The sequence below is a fragment of the Agelaius tricolor genome, unplaced genomic scaffold (assembly GCF_023055355.1).
Source record: "Agelaius tricolor isolate 1412-34295 unplaced genomic scaffold, bAgeTri1.0.p SCAF_11, whole genome shotgun sequence".
Taxonomy (NCBI): Eukaryota; Metazoa; Chordata; class Aves; order Passeriformes; family Icteridae; genus Agelaius; species Agelaius tricolor.
In genome coordinates, this window is record NW_027269271.1 from 30,535,807 (window position 1) to 30,556,787 (window position 20,981).

At 54.2% G+C, this 20,981-nt stretch overlaps 1 protein-coding gene across 3 annotated transcripts in view; it reads right to left on the minus strand.

Moving 5' to 3' along the window:
• The window catches only part of NEGR1 (neuronal growth regulator 1), a 193,621-nt gene that overhangs the window by 58,725 nt on the left and 113,915 nt on the right, over window positions 1-20,981 (minus strand). The gene's annotated exons all lie outside the window — the stretch shown is intronic.

The following is a 20,981-nucleotide window of genomic DNA, read 5'->3' on the forward strand; positions in this document are numbered from 1 at the left end:
TCGGCCCCTCCAGGGGCTTTGCTCCAGCTTGAGGCACGTGGCAGCACTGTGTGTGCTCCAGCAGAGGGAAAACATCCCCACTGCACACCCTGATGGGTGTGCATGGTGCACACTGCACATCCCACACTGCACATTCAGCTCTGTGTGCTTGGTACACATCCCACTCTCCACACCCCACACTGCACATCCCACACTGCACATCCCACACTGCACATCCTGATGTGTGTGCATGGTGCACACTGCACATCCCACACTGCACATCCTGGTGTGTGTGCATGGTGTGGGAACCCACACTGCACATCCCACGCTGCACATCCTGATGTGTGTGCATGGTACACATCCCACTCTCCACATCCCACACTGCACATCCCACACTGCACATCCCACACTGCACATCCCACACTGCACACCCTAATGTGTGTGCATGGTGTGGGAACCCACACTGCACATCCCACACTGCACATCCCACACTGCACATCCCACACTGCACATCCTGATGTGTGTGCATGGTGCACACCCCACACTGCACATCCCACATTGCACATCCTGATGTGTGTGCATGGTGCACATCCCACTCTGCACATCCCACACTGCACATCCCACATTGCACATCCTGATGTGTGTGCATGGTACACATCCCACTCTGCACATCCCACTCTGCACATCCTGCTCTGTGTGCCTGGTACTCATCCCACACTGTACACCCCACACTGCACATCCCACACTGCACATCCTGTTCCATGTGCCCGGCGTGGAAACCCAGCTGAGACGTGGAGACACAGCAATCCAGTCCTGCAAAAAGCCCCTTTTCAGTCCCCCAGCACAGCCCACAGCCAGCAGAACACTTCAATTAGCTACCAGTGTGTAAATCCTGAGCACTGGGAAAGGCCCAGGAGCCCCCAGCACTGGGGGAGCCGTCACTGCAAGGGTCTGGCAGCTCCCTGATCTCCTGCATCAGCTGCACACACCCCCAAACCCCTGAGACCTCCAACTAACAGAGTAAACCTCCAAAACGATGAGCCAACCACAAATATCAAAGAAAAGTGACTTTCCCATCATTCCACTGCATGTGGAGTTGTTTCAGTAAGTGCATTTTGTCTTTTTAAATAGTAAACACTGTAAATAGTAATAAACTTTTTGAGCTTAGAACTACAGACACAAATAAAGATGAAAAGCAATTGTCAGGTTTTCCAGTTGCCAGCAGAAGGAACTGCCAGCTGAAAATAAAACACAGCAAATTCCTCAGGAAAGAGATTATCAAAGGCAACAACTGCCTCCTCCTGGAACTTTTTACGTTCTCTGGCTTTAAACAATAATTTATGTGCATCATCAAAACGCTGTAAAAACCAAACCACATAACTTATAAATAAAAATCTGTTTATTTTTTCCTGAGCAGCTCTCCAGATGTTGCTCTAAGGTGTTTATGGGCACATGGAGCTCTGCCTGCCTTGCTCTGCTCCCCTCACATTGTGGTGCTGCTCCCCCAGCCCAGATCCAGGGGCTCCTCAGGAGCCCTGGCTGAGCCACCCGAGTGCTGAAGGGTCCTGGGACCACCCCAGCCGAGCCTGGCCCTGCCAGGAGCCCTCAGAAAAGCTGTGGAGAAAGCCCAGGAGGTGCTGGCTGGGCTGTGGCCAGGATGGAGCTTGGTGGTGGCCACAGGAAGCACCTTCAGCCCCAGAGCAGCAGCGCTGAGTGACCCCCACCCATCCCCACCCTCCTCCAGGTGCAAACCCGGAGGGATGGGATGGGATGGGATGGGATGGGATGGGATGGGATGGGATGGGGTGGGATGGGATGGGATGGGATGGGATGGGGTGGGATGGGATGGGATGGGATGGGATGGGGTGGGATGGGATGGGATGGGATGGGATGGGGTGGGATGGGATGGGATGGGATGGGATGGGATGGGATGGGATGGGATGGGGATGTCTCACTGAAGCACAGGGAGTTTTGGAGAGGCTATTGCCACACCTGGAAACAGGTGCACTCCAGGTTTTACCTGAGTGTGGGTCGATTATGGATGGGTGCAGCTACCTCAGCTCTGTAGCTGAGCATTGCTGTAATTACAGTAAACTGATTTGTTACCCCACCAAATCGCTTTGTAAATCGGAAACACTCAATGACTGAGCACTGCTAAGCCCTCGTGCAGCCTTATCTCTGCATCCCTGTCCTTTGCACTGCCTTCTGCATGCCCAAATCCTGTGTGGATCACCCCAGACCCTCCTGAGGGATTTCCTTTGTGTGCTTTACGCTGGCAGTGCCCCACACCCAGCTCTGCAGGGCTCCTGTCTCAGATCCGGGGCAGGCCCTGCCTTTGCCAGTCCCTGGGAGGGGGTCGGTGGCAGAGGTTGGGATGTTTTCTGTGAGCCTCAGGGCAGTGACAGCCAGTGCCCCCTCCCAGCAGGGCTCTGTCCCACTCTGCAGGAAGGGAATCTGCTGGGAGCACAGCTGTCCTGGCCAGGGACAGCAAACACAGCCCTCAGCACAACCCCTGGTTTTAACTAAACTGGGAGGGGGAGCTTCACCTGGGGCCAAAGCAGCGCTGCTGCTCCCTCCTCCATCCTCCCTCAATCAGCCTCTCAGACTGGCACACTCAGCCCCTGCCTCCAGCCTCCTCATCCAATGATTACAGCAAACCAATCCATAAATCCATTAGCTTCCACCCAGCAACATTAACATTTGAAGGGGAGAATGCAGGCATAAGCAATTTGCGTGACTCCTTCATAATCTGCCTAAGAAGGAATACAGATTGTTTTTGTGACTCCATAAAATCAACAGGGACACGTGAAACATTCCCACTCCTTCCCCCAGGCTGTGTCAAAGATGTGACCACTGGAAGAGCAAATAAGAGATGAGTGAAGGCCTGAGTCACGTCCCAAGCCCCTGTTCCTGAGAGGCACCACCTTGCTGCTTCCCCCTGAGCCTGCTCACCTTCTCCTTGCTGTTCTGGGGATATTTTTGTCTTGCTTGGCTGGCTGTTTTTTACACAAAGGCAGAACACCCCTGACAATGTGTTTCAGGATGAGCTGGTGCATAAAACCCTGCAGCTTACTGCTGCTTCATGGGCAGCTGGGATGGGGATGCCAGCTGCATCCCAGCTCCAAATAACAATTCCAGGCTCTGCTGCTGGCTTGGAAACTACTGGAAAACTTCTGAGGAGGAAATTTTTTCAGATCTCCCTTTGAGGAGGATTTCAGCTTCTGTTTGTTCAGAACAAGAATGGAAATCAATGTTCCCTGCTCCAGGAAATCCCTGGTTAGTACAGGCACGGAAACACAAAGCAGAGATTGTTGGAGCCACCATCTCCTGGATTTATCATTGTCAGCTTACTTTATGGCTTTTACTCTAAAGACAAACTGTGGGATGCAGCTGTGCTCCTGGAGCTCTAATTAAGGAGCCAGAAATCCATCAGCCCTGGAAGCCTGAGCAGCTGCAGGTGAGATCCCACACCCCAACCCTGCTGCTCTTGCTGCCCAGGTCTGCCCTGTATGGGCAGGGACGAACACCAGGGAGCAGAAAGGTGGTGAAAAAGAAGCTGAGGCTGAAGGGAGGAGTGGGATGAGTGAGGCCCCAGCTCCAGCCCTCCCTCACATCCCACAGCTGGAGCTGCCCCACGGCAGGTGTGAGGGGAGGGATTCCTGCTGGGCAGCCCAGCACAGGCAGCAATGAACACCAGCGAGGAAATGACAAAATAACACCTTGGCTCAAAGATGGGCAGCAGGAGGAGGGAGGCAGGCAGGAGGGGGAGCGGAGGGAGGCTGCAGGAGGAGGGCAGGGGTGCCAGCCCCCCACAGCTCCCAGGGCAGCGTTATCCAGACACATCAACAGCTGAGCGAGACACCGCGCTGAAACCTAACAGGGATCTTAACCAGAAAACCTGGCGTAAAACTAATAATTTAAAATGTATTTGTCATTTCTGGGCCTGCTAAATAACGGTTAAATAAAACGATAGAGGGAAAATGTGATTATCTGTGTCTGCCGGCAGCGCTGGCTCCTGTGACTCAGATCCGGAGGTTTTTGTCCCCACAGTGGCTCCTTGTTCAATCCCCTCCCGTGGCTCATCCCTGCCGAGCAGGGCACTTCAAACAAAGCCTAATTTCTGCCTTGGAAATGAGTTACAGGAACTGCTGGGTAGCAATTTCCCCGCGGGCTCTAAGTGCCTTGCTGGGAAAAGCTTTTGGGGTGGGGGCTCCAGCTCTGTGGAGCGTTCCCCGTGTCCTGCACGTCTGTCCCCTGGGACACGGCTGGCAGGGACAGCTGGCCCTGGCCACAGCTCACAGTCACTGTCCCCAGAACCGCAGATTTGTGCATCCCACAGCAGGGGCTGGCAGGAGGGTGGCAGGGTCTCGGCAGGCTGCAGTTTATTGCAGCCCTGAGACTCGTGAACAGTCTCTGTTTCGGCCCGCACGTTCGAAGAAGGAGTCAGAGCTCTTCAGTCCTCAGTCTCAGAGTTGTTTATTGTTTCTTATCTATAAAAATTTTTCTCCTGCCCTGTCCAGCAGGACAGCTCCAGGCACTCTGCCTGCTCTCAGGGCGGTGTTATCTCTTTATACTACAAACTATGTATAACATATTTATAATTATAAATTTTCCAATGCCTATCACCTATGTTAAACAGTGAGTTTCTGCTCCAAACCAATCCCAAAGTGCCAACATCACTGCAGAAGATGGAGGTAGAGAAGAAGAAGAAGAAAGGCTGGACACACCCAAGTCCCTCCATCTTGTTCCCAAAACCCCTATTCTAAAAACCCCAAAATCGACTTTTTCACCCAGTGACAATTTTATTATTACACTACTTAAGCTTCTGTGGCTTTCAGGTCTTCATACAAAGCTGGTGATCTGCTCCAGGGGTCACAATGAAACCCCCAGGTGCTCTGGGCTGTGTGCCGGGGTCTCTGAGCCCCTGGCAGGGGTCCCAGCAGCTCTGGACACCCCGAGGGATGCACTGAGCCCCGAGAGCAGGCAGGGAGGGAGCTGGGCTCAGCACGCCCGGAGCTGCTGCCAGGTGTGCCCAGGGGCTCGGGTCACACCAGGGACCCACACAGGTGTCACCCCGCTCAGAGCAGGGCCAAGGCCAGGCTGAACGGGGCCTGGGCTATGGACGGGGTCCCTGCCACGGCAGGGGTGGGGTGGGATGGGCTCTAGGGTCCCTCCCAACCCAAACCAGCCCCGGGTTCTCACTCTGCATTTCCCCAACACCTTCACATGGAAACCCAAACTTAACCCCTGAGGTTCTGCTCAAAACCAGCCCAAAGACCTGTTGGAGCAGGTCCCCATCCCAACTACTTCCATTGTGCTTCCAAGTGTCTAAGGGAGAGTTGGACCCATGGCATTGCTGGGCACAGGGAATGCTCCAGCTCCAGCTCCAGCAGGTTTCCTCTTTTAACATTTTAATGAGCTTCGGGACTTTTAGGCACATTAGTTATGTTGCCCTAATTACTCATTATAATTCTAATGTGCATTTTATATTTAATTACAATGCTTATAAAGATTTGGTATGGACAGTAAATTATTATAACTAGCATGTGCATAATGATTACGAGCTGAATTTATTAACTTTTACACGAGCATTCAAGGCTGGAAACTTCCAATTTCACCTTTGTGAGCCCCCATATTGTCTGATTAAACCAACATTTCTGTGGCATTAATTGTAAATGTCAAGAAAAAAAAAAGATCTTTTATTTTCCCTGTTTTCATCAGCTTTTAATTTGGCATCCTAATGCCATCTTTTGTTAGTGAAATTGCTTTCCAGGGTGTTAAGATAAAAAATTCCAGGTAAGAGAACAGGTTTTCTGAGATGTGTTTTGTGCTCAGAAGAACAGATATCAGTGATATTCAAATATATTCTTTTCTGTATATGCACCCTCCGAGTGTTTTACCAACGCAGTAACAAGCCAGACAGTGTTACTTGTACTTTAAATAATTAAGATGGGCTTTCAACACTCTGGATTATTCAATTTTTCTAATTTATTCAGCGCAGCAGCCCTCCCTCTCCCCAGATTAATGGAGTGGTTCCATAATGGCTCCTCATGTCAGAACCTTCTCTGCCGTGCAGAAACATTGGAGAGACACGACTGGAACAACCACTGGGCTCAGCAAGTTGCAGGCTGATTTATTCCAGCTTTTCTCCATGACTTATCAGCGTCTGGACTCACTGCCATCCTGACACGCACATTTCCATAAATTGTACATGCAAACACAGGAGATGGGGGGAAGAATTCAGTTCTGGATGGAACACGGGGTGTCTTTTGAGCTTTTCACTGAATACCAGGCTGGTTTGGGTTGGGAAGGACCCTAAAGCCCACCCAGTGCCACCCCTGCCATGGCAGGGACACCTCCCAGTGTCCAGCCTGGCCTTGGGCACTGCCAGGGATCCAGGGGCAGCCACAGCTGCTCTGGGAATTCCATCCCAGCCAGGAATCCCTTCCCATATCCCCAGTATCCCATGTGCCTTCCTTCAGCTTTGCCTTTCCCACCCAGGCCTTCCCTTTAGGGAAAGTCCAGGCCCAACCCTGCACTTTCAAGGTGGGTTGATTGAACAATGGTGCCATCATTCCCTCATGGATTATCTGAGCAATGGTGCCATCCCCTCATGGATTATCTGAACAATGGCACCATCCCCTCATGGACTAACTGAACAATGGTGCCATCATCCCCTCATGGATTATCTGAGCAATGGTGCCATCCCCTCATGGACTAACTGAACAATGGTGCAATCCCCTCATGGGTTATCTGAACAATGGTGCCATCCCCTCATGGACTAACTGAGCAATGGTGCCATCCCCTCATGGATTATCTGAACAATGGCGCCATCCCCTCATGGACTAACTGAACAATGGTGCCATCATCCCCTCATGGACTAACTGAACAATGGTGCCATCCCCTCATGGACTAACTGAGCAATGGTGCCATCCCCTCATGGATTAATTGAACAATGGTGCCATCCCCTCATGGATTATCTGAGCAATGGTGCCATCCCCTCATGGATTATCTGAGCAATGGCGCCATCCCCTCATGGACTAACTGAACAATGGTGCCATCATCCCCTCATGGATTATCTGAGCAATGGTGCCATCCCCTCATGGACTAACTGAACAATGGTGCCATGCCCTCATGGATTATCTGAACAATGGTGCCATCATCCCCTCATGGACTAACTGAACAATGGTGCCATCCCCTCATGGATTAATTGAACAATGGTGCCATCCCCTCATGGGTTATCTGAGCAATGGTGACATCCCCTCGGGAGAGAGCACCCTCAGGCATTCCCTGGTGGGATCTGGGATGTCACAGGGATGTCACATCTCCCTCAGTCCAGCTCATGATTGCTCTGGAGCCCCCAGATCCCTGCCTGCTGTGCCATTTCTGGGTTTGGACAGGAAACCTGCCTGAGGTGCTGAGCACAAAGCTTATGACCCACAAGTGATTGGTTTGTGGGTGGAAAACATGCGAGTGGCACTGAGGGGCAGGGACAGGACACTGCCACACCACTGTGCCAGGCAGCAGGGAGAGCTGGCCCTGAGCCCGGCTGGGAACTCACACCAGGCTTTGCCTCTGCTGCTTCCCCCCTCCAGGCAAGGCACAAGCAATGGACTTCAACGGCTTCCAGGAATTACTAAGTAGATCTTTTGGCAGCAAAGTTGAGAAGAAGATGAACTACAGCAAGCTGGTGGCTTTCCAAGGAAAGAAAGTTGGGAAGCAAGGAGCCAAGTCCCTGAGGGTAGGTGGGGGATGCAGGCAGAGCCCTGCTGCAGCCCCACAGCAGCACGGAGGGCAGGAGAAACCAGCCCAGGGCACCTTCATGGGACAGGGACCCTGCTGGGGTCACCCTGTGCAGTGCTCCTGCCCCAGACACCCAGCTGGGGGCTGGCTGTGCCCCCCAACCCAGCACAGCCACCAGCACACACCTGAGCCCCACGCTGCAGCTCCCTGATGGATTCACTGCCCTCACTGGGGTCACAGCTGCCAGGGGCTGCCAGAGGTGCCCCACACGCTGGTTACCTACAGCAAACCCCTGGAGCAGGGCCAGGCAGCCCTGGGGGCAGCTGGAGCTCCCCAGGTCCAGGGCACAGAGGGAATTTGGCTCAGCAGAGCTGCAGGAGGGGATTTGCTGGGATGCAGCACTGAGCGTGCAGCACAGCAGGGAGGAGGAATCCGCTCCAGCCCCGCTCTGCCACGGGCCAGGCCTGCAGCAATCAGCCAGAACTGCAGCAAGGCAGATTTGGGGAGGGTGAGACAGAGCTGGGAGACTTTGCTTGAGGGAGATGTGAACGTGCTCTCGCTCTTTTTTCATTTTAGATGCTGACAGTCTGAGTGCTGACACCTGGACAGCAGCACCTGCCTGAGCCCTCAGGTCCTTCCCTTCCCTTCCCTTCCCTTCCCTTCCCTTCCCTTCCCTTCCCTTCCCTTCCCTTCCCTTCCCTTCCCTTCCCTTCCCTTCCCTTCCCTTCCCAGGGTGGGAATCTCGTGGTCGCTGAGGTGCTGGGATAATTAAGCACCAGCCCAAATTTCCTCACTGGTTTCTGTGGATAAACATGTCGTGCTTAAACTGAAATCCATTACTCAACACAGAGGGGGAAATCAGAAACCCCACTCCCGTTAGCTCCCAGCAGTGATGGAACCCCCAGATCCACACGGAGCTACAAAAGCAAGGAAAGGGCTGCACTGGGGTTTGGGTGGGAGCTCAGGGGCAGAGGCAGAGCTGCTCTGCAGCACAGGGCTCCCATCCAGCTCGCTGTGATTGCATCCCCAGGCAGCCAGGTGAGCCCAGCGCTGCTGCCGAGGCCAGCACTCATTACTGCTGATAATAAATGCAAGCATAAGTCACAGTTAGCACTGAACAGATTGTTTGGGGTTGCAAAGACAGCAGCTGTCACAGCTTGACAGCTTTCTTGTTAGTGAATCAGCTTTCCTGACAGTCTTTTTGATTGAAAACCCCTGTTCCCTGACAGAGTGTTGGAGCTGATGTACATATGTAGCTCATGAAGAATGAGAGGGAGCCATGAAAGGTCTCGAAGCTCTTGCTCTGTATTAAAAAGTGCAGTTTGCATAAAGGGAGGGCTGGGCTGCCCCTGCCCAGCTCTGCTGGCAGATGTGAGCTGAGGGGAGGGCTCAGCTCTGCTGGGAGGTGACAGTGGCACGGCCAGAGCCACGGCCTCAGGGGCTCTGCTGAGAGCAGGGAAGCTCCAGAAAGAGTCTGTGCTGTCACAGACATCTTGTATGGAAAATCCTTTCCTGAGGATTTCCCCTCCTGAGAGGCTGAGAGGCCTCAGGAGCAAAATGCAAACAATGGTTATCTGCTGCTGTGGAATGCAACAGGTGGGTCTGGGATTGGGCTCATGGGGTTGTTTCTAATTAATGGCCAATCACAGTCCAGCTGGCTCAGACAGAGAGCCGAGCCACAAACCTTTGTTATCATTCTTTCCTATTCTATTCTTAGCCAGCCTTCTGATGAAATCTTTTCTTCTATTCTTTTAGTATAGTTTTAATGTAATATATATCATAAAATACTAAATCAAGCCTTCTGAAACATGGAGTCAGATCCTCCTCTCTTCCCCAGTCCAAAAACCGCTGTGAACACGGTCACAGTGCAATGGAAAATAAAACTGAAATTTGAAAATGGAACCGAAAAATTCCCCCTGGGTGTGGCTCTGGCAGGGCTTGCCCACCTGGGAGAGGCCGTGCTGGGCTCCAGGAGCATGCCAGGCTGCCCAGCTTGTCCCAGGGCATGGCTGCGTGTCCTCGGGACAGCAAAGGATGTCACCCGTTCCAGGGATGTCACCCGTTCCAGGGGCTGTCACCCGTTCCAGGGGCTGTCACCCGTTCCAGGGATTGTCACCCGTTCCAGGGATGTCACCCGCTCCAGGGATTGTCACCCGTTCCAGGGCTGTCACCTGTTCCAGGGATGTCACCCGTTCCAGGGCTGTCACCCGTTCCAGGGCTGTCATCCGTTCCAGGGCTGTCACCTGTTCCAGGGCTGTCACCTGTTCCAGGGCTGTCATCCGTTCCAAGGATTGTCACCTATTCCAGGGATTGTCACCCGTTCCAGGGCTGTCACCCGTTCCAGGGATGTCACCTGTTCCAGGGATGTCACCCATTCCCGTTCCAGGGATGTCACCGTTCCAGGGCTGTCACCCGTTCCAGGATTGTCACCCGTTCCAAGGATTGTCACCCGTTCCAGGGATTGTCACCCATTCCAGGGATTGTCACCGTTCCTCAGGGAGGGACAGCAGATCCCCTGCACACGCCTGGGTGCAGAGCTGGCTTTTCCTGGGAGCTCCCTGCCCAGGAATTGCTGCCTCAGGAGCACCCCTGACCTCTCCCTTCCCCAGCTCCCTCTGGGGCACCGGTCCCACCCCAAGCAGCAGCAGCAGCAGCAGAACACATGGGTGGGGACACATGCCACATCTCACAGTTTGGTTCCACGTGCACTGGAAATGGAGCATTTTGGAGGGAACTTTTCCAAGGGAAATGAACTCTGCCAGTCCAGCAGCCACTCCCACAGCCAGGAACCAGAGCCACGGGGTCTGTGCTGGTCCTGGCCCTGCCTGGGGCACTGCCTTCCATCACAGAGCCTGGGCTTGCTCTGCACCTCTGAGCTCCAGAGACGGCCACTCCAGCCTCAAAGCACTTTGGCTTTATCTGAAGAGAGCAGAAGAGAAGCAGCTCCATGGATTCTGGTGCCTGAGGGGTGGTGCTGGGAGCTTTTCCTCTCTTTTGCATCCACAGCAGAGCTTTCTTTTAAACCACAAAAGCAAGAGGGGACTTCTCAAAGCTCCTGCAGCTCCCATCTGCTGCCTCCACCACACCTTTGCCACCACAGCAGATACTTGAACCCCAGGAAAAGTCAGGTTGTAATAATGTCATTACAGCACATTCCTAGTGCAGAACCATTTCAAACTGCAATTACTGGGATTAAAAAAACATGAAAAATAAAATATCAAGGGATGGAGAGTTGCACTGGGCTGACACTGCTCAGACCTGGCTTTCTGTGGCCCCAGCAGCAGCTCTCAGACCCCTCTGACCATCACCTCAAAGGCTCTGCAAGGGACAGGGAGGCCTCAGCCTGGCCCCACAGCAGCCAGGAACAATGCAATCACAGGCAGAAATATTGCTTTGCAGTCTGTTGACTATTAGGAAATATTTTAAGTAATTGTTTTTTGCTGAAGAGTGATCTGGGCAGGGGAACACTCCTGGAAGCTGGAGAGCTCTCCATTAATTTTGGCTCTAGCCCGGAGTCTAACACAGCTCTGCTCCAAATTGCTGCTTCCAACGCAGCAGCTCTTTAGAGATGACTCATTTCCATTAAAGCCTCAATTTCCAGAGCTGTATTTTAGCTGGTGGTTAAAGTGGGATCACCTGGAGGCCGGGAGCTGGCAGAGGGAAAGGCACCTGCTGCAGGCAGGGCTGGCTGCCAGGGAGCTCCTGCTCTGCCCCTGGGGGCTCCAAAACCCCCAGATGGGATCCCAGCACCTCTGGGATGGGGGAGCTGCAAGGCTTCAAGGGACCAAATCCCTGGAGGGGAGCAGTGCCACAGACATCTCCTATGGAAAATCCTTTCCTTGGGATTTCCCCTCCTGAGAGGCTGAGAGGCCTCAGGAACAAAATGCAAACAATGGTTATCTGCTGCTGTGGGATGCAACAGGTGGGTCTGTGATTGGCTCATGTGGTTGTTTCTAATTAATGGCCAATCACAGCCCAGCTGGCTCAGACTCTCTGCCCAGCCACAAACCTTTGCTATCATTCTTTGCTATTCTATTCTTAGCCAGCCTTCTGATGAATTCCCTTCTTCTATTCCTTTAGTATAGTTTTAACATAATATATATCATAAAATAATAAATCAGCCTTGTGAACCATGGAGTCAGATCCTCGTCTCGTCCCTCATCCTGGGACCCCTGTGAGCACCATCACAGGAGCACATTCCTGCTGCCCCCAGGAGGGCCAAGAGGGGCCCCAGGGGATGTACAGAGGTGCCCAGAGTCTCACTGGAACCTTCCTTTGGCTTTAAAGTGACAGCAAGAGCAGGGCAGCAGATAAAACCTCCCAAACCCCTTCTCTGCATTGTCCTGCCCCCAGATCCAGGGGCTGGTGCCACACATTCACCAGCAGCGGCCTGAAAACTTCACAAGGTGTCTTTATGAAAACCAGCAATATATTGATTGCAGCATTTCCCACCCATTTTGGGGCAGTGTCTCACGGCTGCTCCCACAGAGTCAGGTGGGGAATGATCTCCAAAGTCACCAAGACCCAGCTGTGCCCCATCCCCACCGTGTCCCCAGCCCAGAGCTCTGAGTGCACTCCAGGGATGGGCACTGTGACCCTCTGCCAAGGCCTGGGCACCCTTTCCATGGGGAACATTCCCTGATCCCAAACCTCCCCTGCCCCAGCTGCCTTTGCAGTGTTTCACATTTCCCAGGCCCTGCACTGCATTGGTGCACAACTCTGAACTCCATATAAATGTCAGCAGCTCTCCTCACAGCTCAGGCACACAGAACAATCCTTTCCTCTCCTCAGGCACACAGAACAATCCTTTTCCAGCCCCAGAACCAAGGACAGCATTGCAGCTTCAGCCCCAAAAGTGCAAACAGCAGGGAATGGGAGAGAGAAACTGGGAGGGTGGGACTGCAGAACCTGGAGCTGGAATTGGACAATGAACCCCAGCATGGAATTGGACCCAAACTTATAAAAGGGTGAAAACTCCTGACCTGGGGTCCAAACTGGGTGGAGCCATGGCCAGGCTCTTGCACTGCCCAAGGTGTGTCCTGTGAATGCCTTTAATAAATCCCCACTTCATTCCTGTAGCTCTACCCAGCTGTGTTCCTGGGAGCCTCTCAAGGAATCAAAGGTCCTGGCACACCTGGGGACAGCAGCACCCCCTGTCCTGGCACACCTGGCACACCTGGGGACAGCAGCACTCACTGTCCTGGCACACCTGGCACACCTGGGGACAGCAGCACTCACTGTCCCTGGCACACCTGGGGACAGCAGCACCCCCTGTCCTGGCACACCTGTCCCACCCTGGCACTGCTGGCTCCCAACCAACACCTCCTGGCAGGGCAAGCAGAGGTTTCTCTTGAAGGTGCAAACCATCTCCTTGTCTTTCAGGAGACCTGAGTGCTGATGCTGCAGCTCCTGTGGCCCTGCCAAGCCCCTGTGAGGAGCTGTGCCAGCACAGTGCCCCTGCCCAGCAGGGACAGCAGCAGCAGCAGCCCTGCCCCTCGAGCAGGGATGAGCAGGGATCTGCAGGGACGAGCAGGGACCTGCAGGGATGAGCAGGGATGAGCAGGGATCTGCAGGGATCTGCAGGGATGAGCAGGGACGAGCAGGGATCTGCAGGAGCCACGCAGAGCTGGCAGAACCTCTGCACAAACCATCCCTCCCCCCAAAGAAATCAATGGGAATTCAAGAGCCAAACTGCACTCCAGTCTCAAACCTGAGCTCCATTGTTTTAATCTGACTGCTGAAATGTTAATAAAAGCACCTGAAGGACACTAAATGACAACCTTGCTTTACAGGAGGCTTCCTTCCCCCCAAGTGAAGGGAAATGTTTTCTTCAAAGCAGCACCATTGCTCCTCACCAAGCAATTGAGATGGCTTTAATTGTCAGAGCAGTTCTTATCGAATTGGTGTGAGCTGCTTTTCATTGTGTTGCTATGAGATAGCACATCACATAGCTCAGATAGGTTCTCAGTGATGAGGCCAGCTTGCAAATGAGCTAAATAACAATTTAGCCCTAATGGTGACCAAAAATAACAAGGCAAAACCCAAAAAGCAAAAAAAAAACAAACTTCAACTGATGACATTGTGCATGAACAAAACCTCCGATTTATAGGATTGCAGGAATTCTCCAAAGACCTTTATCTAATGTAAAAAACCAACAACCCAAACCTGTTATTTGCACTGGTTTCACCTGAAACATTTTGCTGGCAGCCCTGGACTGGTGGCTGCAAACCCAGCTCTGCTGGCCTTGATTTAAACCAGAGCCTGAATTTCCACCGGGGCTGTGCAGCCCCCTCAGCCCGGTGGGCAGCTCAGTCCTCGCACCCTGAGCCCACGGACACAGCTCCTGGTGATTCCCTGCTCCAGCAGTGTGGGATGTGCTGTGGGAAAGGTGTCCCCTCCATCACTGCCCTGACAGCCTCCCCAGAGTCTTCAATCGCTGCAGGATCTGCAGTGTGAGAGTTCTCAGGGCTGGAGCAGCTGCACAGGATCCCATCTGCACGGGGTCCCATCTGCACAGGATCCCATCCGCACAGGATCCCACCTGCACAGGGTCCCATCCGCACGGGGTCCCATCCGCACAGGGTCCCATCCGCACAGGATCCCACCTGCACAGGGTCCCATCCGCACGGGATCCCATCCGCACGGGATCCCATCCGCACGGGGTCCCATCCGCACGGGGTCCCACCTGCACAGGGTCCCATCCGCACGGGATCCCTTCTGCACAGGGTCCCACCTGCACAGGATCCCATCCGCACAGGATCCCATCCGCACAGGATCCCATCCGCACGGGGTCCCATCCGCACGGGGTCCCATCCGCACGGGGTCCCATCCGCACGGGGTCCCATCTGCACGGGGTCCCACCTGCACAGGATCCCATCTGCACGGGGTCCCACCTGCACAGGATCCCATCTGCACGGGGTCCCATCCGCACAGGATCCCACCTGCACAGGATCCCATCTGCACGGGATCCCATCCGCACGGGGTCCCATCTGCACAGGGTCCCATCCGCACAGTCAGGGCAGTGTGGAGCAGGAGGAGCCAGCCAGGAGCTGGGCTGGGCTGAGAGGAGAACCCAGAGCCACAGCAGAGCCTGCACAGCCACAGCCATAGCAAAAACCTGCACAGGCACAGGAGAGCCTGCACAGCCATCCCAGCAGAGCCTGCACAGCCCCAGCCATCCCAAAAACCTGCACAGGCACAGCAGAGCCTGCACAGCCCCAGCCCTGCCAAAAACCTGCACAGGCACAGCCCTGCCAAAAACCTGCACAGCTACAGGAGAGCCTGCACAGCCATGGGAGAGCCTGCACAGCCATCCCAGCAGAGCCTGCACAGCCCCAGCCCTCCCAAAAACCTGCACAGCCCCAGCCCTCCCAAAACCTGCACAGCCCCAGCCCTCCCAAAAACCTGCACAGGCACAGCAGAGCCTGCACAGCCCCAGCCCTGCCAAAAAAACCTGCACAGCCACAGGAGAACCTGCACAGCCATGGGAGAACCTGCACAGCCACGGGAGAACCTGCACAGCCACAGCCCCAGCCCTCCCAAAAACTTGCATAGCCATGGGAGAATATGCACAGCCATCCCAGCAGAGCCTGCACAGCCACAGAAGAACATGCACAGCCACAGCCATCCCAAAAACCTGCACAGCCATGGGAGAACCTGCACAGCAATAGCAGAGCCTGCACAGCCCCAGCCCTCCCAAAAACCTGCACAGCCACAGGAGAACCTGCACAGCCACAGCCATTCCAAAAACCTGCACAGCCAGAGCTTTCCCAAAACAACCCTGCACAGCCACAGCCCTTGGGCAGACCCTGCACAAGCACAGCCCTCCCAGCCTGGCCACGGTGCCACTGTCCCACGCAGGAGCCACCCCTGTCCCCAGCACGTGTCAGGGAGCAGCACCCTTGTCCCCACTCAGAGCAGCAGCCCAGCTCCAGCTGTGCTCTCCTGCAGCTGTTTTTGGGTGGGAAGAGCAGAGGGGAGGGCACTGCACTGCCCACGGTGGCAGCAGCTGGGACAGGAACCCCAAACCAAGGGGCCAGCCCTCTCAGCTGCCTTCCCACAGCTCACCAGAGCACACGGGGCAGGCTGGGGCCGTGCCCTGGCACAGCTGGCACAGCTGGCATGGGCTGGTGCCTGGGGATGTGCCCAGCAGCACCAGCACCACCCACACAGCCCAGAGCAGGGCACGTCCTGCACACCCCACTGGGCACTGAACCCCCCTGCTCTGCTCCATGGAGAGCACCAAGCAGGAGCCAGGAGCACAGTGCCAGCAGTCCCCAGTGCCCCCAGTGCCACTCAGTGCCACTCAGTGCCACAGTCCCCTCTGGAATGCCACCTGACACCTGAGGAAGCAGCAGAACCCCTGGCAGTGAAGCTTGGCTCCTAAAGCCAGGGCTGCCCTTAACCCCAAATCCCAAAGTTAGGGATATAAACACGGAGCAGCAAATCAGGAGCCATTAAAGCCAGAAAGAATCAGAGTTCTTGGTTTCTGCTTCGAGAAAAGCCCCCTCCTCCCCTCTCTTTTATTAGAGGAAAATGGAAATTAAAATCAAATTGCTCTGAGCAATTTTATACTTGGTGCCAAAGCAGAGGAGGACTGAGACCTCCAGAAAATATGTGGGCTTTGCCTTCATACTTAATAATAACCGAGGCAATTTTCCTGCTTGATTCCAAACTCAAGACCTTGCCCAGGAAATGCTGATGCTAGGCCAGGAATGGGGCACACCTCCTGGGAAAAGGCTCAGTGACACGTCCAAGGGACTGGCAGCCCAGCAAGCCCCCAAGCCCTGCTGTGTTTTTCCCCAGGAGATTTAAGGTTACAGATTTAATTAGGCCGGCGTGGCTTGTACAGGATGTCTGATTTCAAAGTAAAATCGCAGCATTATCCATAATGTTATGCAAAGCACCATAGCAACAGCGAGGAGCCTTCGAAGAAATGCTAATGAGGGGAGAAATGCTAATGAGGGGAGAAATGCTAATGAGGGGAGCTGTTCAGCACAGCCCGGCCTGGCCAAGCGAAAACAAACACCCCACTTAAAATTCCTGACAAGAACTCACACATCCCTGCACCAGAGAAACCCCACTGCCAGAAATGCCTCATCAAAGCATCCCAGAGAAATCCCTGATCAATCAAAGCATCCCAGAGAAATTCCTGATCAATCAAAGCATCCCAGAGAAATCCCTGATCGATCCAAGCACCCCAGAGAAATCCCTGATCAATCCAAGCACCTCAGAGAAATCCCTGATCAAAGCACCCCAGAGAAATCCCTGATCGATCAAAGCACCCCAGAGAAATCCCTGATCAATCCAAGCACCTCAGAGAAATCCCTGATCAAAGCACCCCAGAGAAATCCCTGATCGATCAAAGCACCCCAGAGAAATCCCTGATCGATCCAAGCACCCCAGAGAAATCCCTGATCAATCCAAGCACCCCAGCAGGGAGGGCACAGGACCTGCCTCTGGAACAGGCCCCCAAACCCCACTGGGCTGGCTGAGAGCTCCTGGAAGGGCTGGGATGCCCCCCCAGGGTCCCAGGGAATGTGGAAGCTGCTCCCAGCACACAGCCCCAGCCTCCCGAGGCACAGGAAAACCTGATGAGGTTGGGGATGAAGCTCCCAGAACCCAAACTGAGATGACTGAAGGACACAAAGCACGTGCATAAAAGGGTTAAATCACAGAATCTGCTGAGCTGGGGGATCCATGAGGACCATGGTCCAGCCCTGAGCCCTGCACAGGACACCCCCACGGGTCACCCTTTTCCTGAGAGCGTTTCCAAGCTCTGGGACACAATCATTCCAAACACAAGATTTCACCAACCCAGTGACCCCAATCCTTGGCTTTGTGTCCCGGGTTAGGACAAGGAAAGAGCAATGCAGTGAACACCTGGATAAACCAAACTGATTGGAGCTAAAGCAGCCTAATGAGCTTCAGAAGCTTCCTAAAAGGCTGCATCAAGCAAATGCAGGGCTGCAGTGTGAGTCCTGGGCAGGCAGCACGGCCTGGGGGAGGCTGTCCCAGGCAGGCCCTGTGTCTGCACAGCCCTGGAATGCTGTGGCAGAGGAGTCAGAGCACCTGCCCCAGCGAGAGGAGAGCAGCTTGGCCAGCAGGCTCCCAGGAAAGGGCTGGGGCAGCCCAGCATCGCAGCTGGGCCTGAGCTCAGCTGCCAGGCCCAGCCCAGCTGAGCTGGGCTCAGAGTGCCAAACCCTGCTCCTGCTCTGCTGGGCCGGGCTCAGGGACACACTGCCAGAGCTGAGGACCCCAAAACCATCCAGGGGAATGGAAAAGGTACCCCGGAAACTGGACAAAACCACCCAGCAATGAGTTCAAAAATGCCCTTTCCCTTCCCAAAGCCAGCGGATCTTGATTCAGTGAAGTCTGACAGCTCCAGCTGCAACAGAGCTGTCCAAGGTACAATTACAGGCAAACTGACCTTAATGTGGATTATCCTAACAAAAGGGAATTCTGCAATGCCACTCCACTATAAACCCACATTTTCTATTTATTTAGACAGCTGACACTTTGAAACAAATGCAAATAAATGCCAGTTTCCTGAGGCACACATCCCATTCCTCATCCCCTCGCCGTGGCCTCAGCTCTACTGGAAATTCTAGGATTCAGCAGCTGCCTTTAATATTTTTCAAGCATGACAGTAATAGAGCAGGAGAGAACGAGCAAAGTGACAGTAGCACCTGGAGAGTTTCAGACCAGCTTTCAGATGACACATGAAATCCAGACACTGGTTCATTCCAAGCAGGGTTCAATATTATAATCTATAAATCAGTATTTGCTTTGCAAAATGTAACGGAAAATGCTAATAGGATTTACTTGTGAAATGAAATTGGATTACATCTTATCTATTTTAACTTGATTTGGTGGAGCATTCCTTCAGCACCAACCAGCAGCTTCAGTGGCTCCTCTCGTCTCCTGCCCCCCCAGCCTTTTGGGATTCAGGCAGATTCTCAGGCCACCCTTTTTCCAAGGGAAATTAGGGAGGACAGGCACAAATTGAGTAGAAAATGCAGCTGCTGGTGTATCAAGCAGTGTAATGAACCCCCTGTAAGTCATTAGAGCCACCACGTGTGCCAGGAGCTCTGTGTTTGTGCAGGGCTGGAAGCTGCCCAGACCACAAACCTGAATTTCACAGAGTCATTTAAACCTGGGCATTTTCTGTCCCTGCCTGGGTGACTGAACAGCCTCTCCATGCCATGAATATCCAGGTGCCAATGCCTCCCTGCACCAGGAGTGGAGCCCTGGACTGGCACCAGGAGCACAGCCATGGGATGGCACCAGGAGCACAGCCATGGAATGGCACCAGGAATACAGCCACCATGGAATGCTCCACCAGGAGCACAGCCATGGAATGGCACCAGGAATACAGCCACCATGGAATGGCACCAGGAGCACAGCCATGGAATGGCACCAGGAGCACCACCATGGAATGGCACCAGGAATACAGCCACCATGGAATGGCACCAGGAGCACAGCCACCATGGAATGGCACCAGGAGCACAGCCACCATGGAATGGCACCAGGAATACAGCCACCATGGAATGCTCCACCAGGAGCACAGCCATGGAATGGCACCAGGAGCACAGCCATGGACTGGCACCAGGAGCACAGCCACCATGGATTGGCACCAGGAGCACCACCATGGAATGGCACCAGGAGCACAGCCACCATGGATTGGCACCAGGAGCACAGCCATGGACTGGCACCAGGAGCACAGCCACCATGGAATGGCACCAGGAGCACAGCCACCATGGATTGGCACCAGGAGCACAGCCACCCTGGGATGGCACCAGGAGCACAGCCATGGACTGGCACCAGGAGCACAGCCACCATGGAATGGCACCAGGAGCACAGCCACCATGGAATGGCACCAGGAGCACAGCCATGGAATGGCACCAGGAGCACAGCCACCATGGAATGGCACCAGGAGCACAGCCACCATGGAATGGCACCAGGAGCACAGCCATGGAATGGCACCAGGAGCACAGCCACCATGGAATGGCACCAGGAGCACAGCCACCATGGAATGGCACCAGGAGCACAGCCACCATGGAATGGCACCAGGAGTGGAGCCACCATGGAATGGCACCAGGAGTGGAGCCACCATGGAATGGCACCAGGAGCACAGCCATGGAATGGCACCAGGAGTGGAGCCACCATGGAATGGCACCAGGAGCACAGCCATGGAATGGCACCAGGAGCACAGCCATGGAATGGCACCAGGAGTGGAGCCACCATGGAATGGCACCAGGAGCACAGCCACCATGGAATGGCACCAGGAGCACAGCCACCATGGAATGCTCCACCAGGAACACCATCATGGAATGGCACCAAGAATACATTCACAGAATGGCACCAGGAGTGGGTGAGAGCAGCAGCAGCAGAGGAAGAGAACCCACAGAATCATTTAGGTTGGAAAAGCTTTCCAAGACATCAAGCCCAAGCTTCCCCCAGCACTGCCAAAGCCACCACCCACCCACATCCACAGACACCAAACAAAAGGATGGAATTTCTGGGGAGGAAGCCTTGCTGTTTCCAGTTTTATGGAAATGAAGGGCCCCTGCACTGTCCCCTGTGCCCCAGGAGCCCTGGCCCCATGAACAAGAGCGGTCTGGGCAGCAGGGAATGCCCCACGTGACAGCAGCGGCCCCACAGTGACAGGGCATGAGGGGATTTGCTCCCACAGCAGCTCCAACAAGGCCTCTGGGGGAGACACAATGCTGACATCTCATATTTGTGACCAATAAAGCTGCCACAGCAACTCCAAAACCAGAAACAAATCACACGCTGGGTAATTGAGGTTAACCAAAGAAAACTGTTAGAACAAACAAGAGAAATTATTCACATCGTTGTGCCTGAGTTTTCTCACACGTTGGAGGGAAAAAGAACATTTCACATCACGCTGAGTGCTAGATCAGACTCAGGGCCAAGCTGAGAGCACCTCCCTGGTGTGGAGATCCCAGCAGGTCAGAGCTGCAGGTGTCACCAGCACCCTGCAGGGTCCCCACAGCAGTGTCCCTCTGTCCCTCCTCGGGGAGCAGCTCACACTCCATGGAGATCAGGCCCCATCCAGGGACACAAGCAGAGCCTCTCATCTCCTCACATGACTTCCAGCACCACCATGACAAGAGAAACCAGGAAGGGCTCAGGACAACCTCCAGAGCAGCCACCAGCAGCTGCCCAGATCATCACCCAGAATGACAGCCTGCACCTCAAACTCTCTTGGTGACACAGAGCACAGCCCCCTCAGC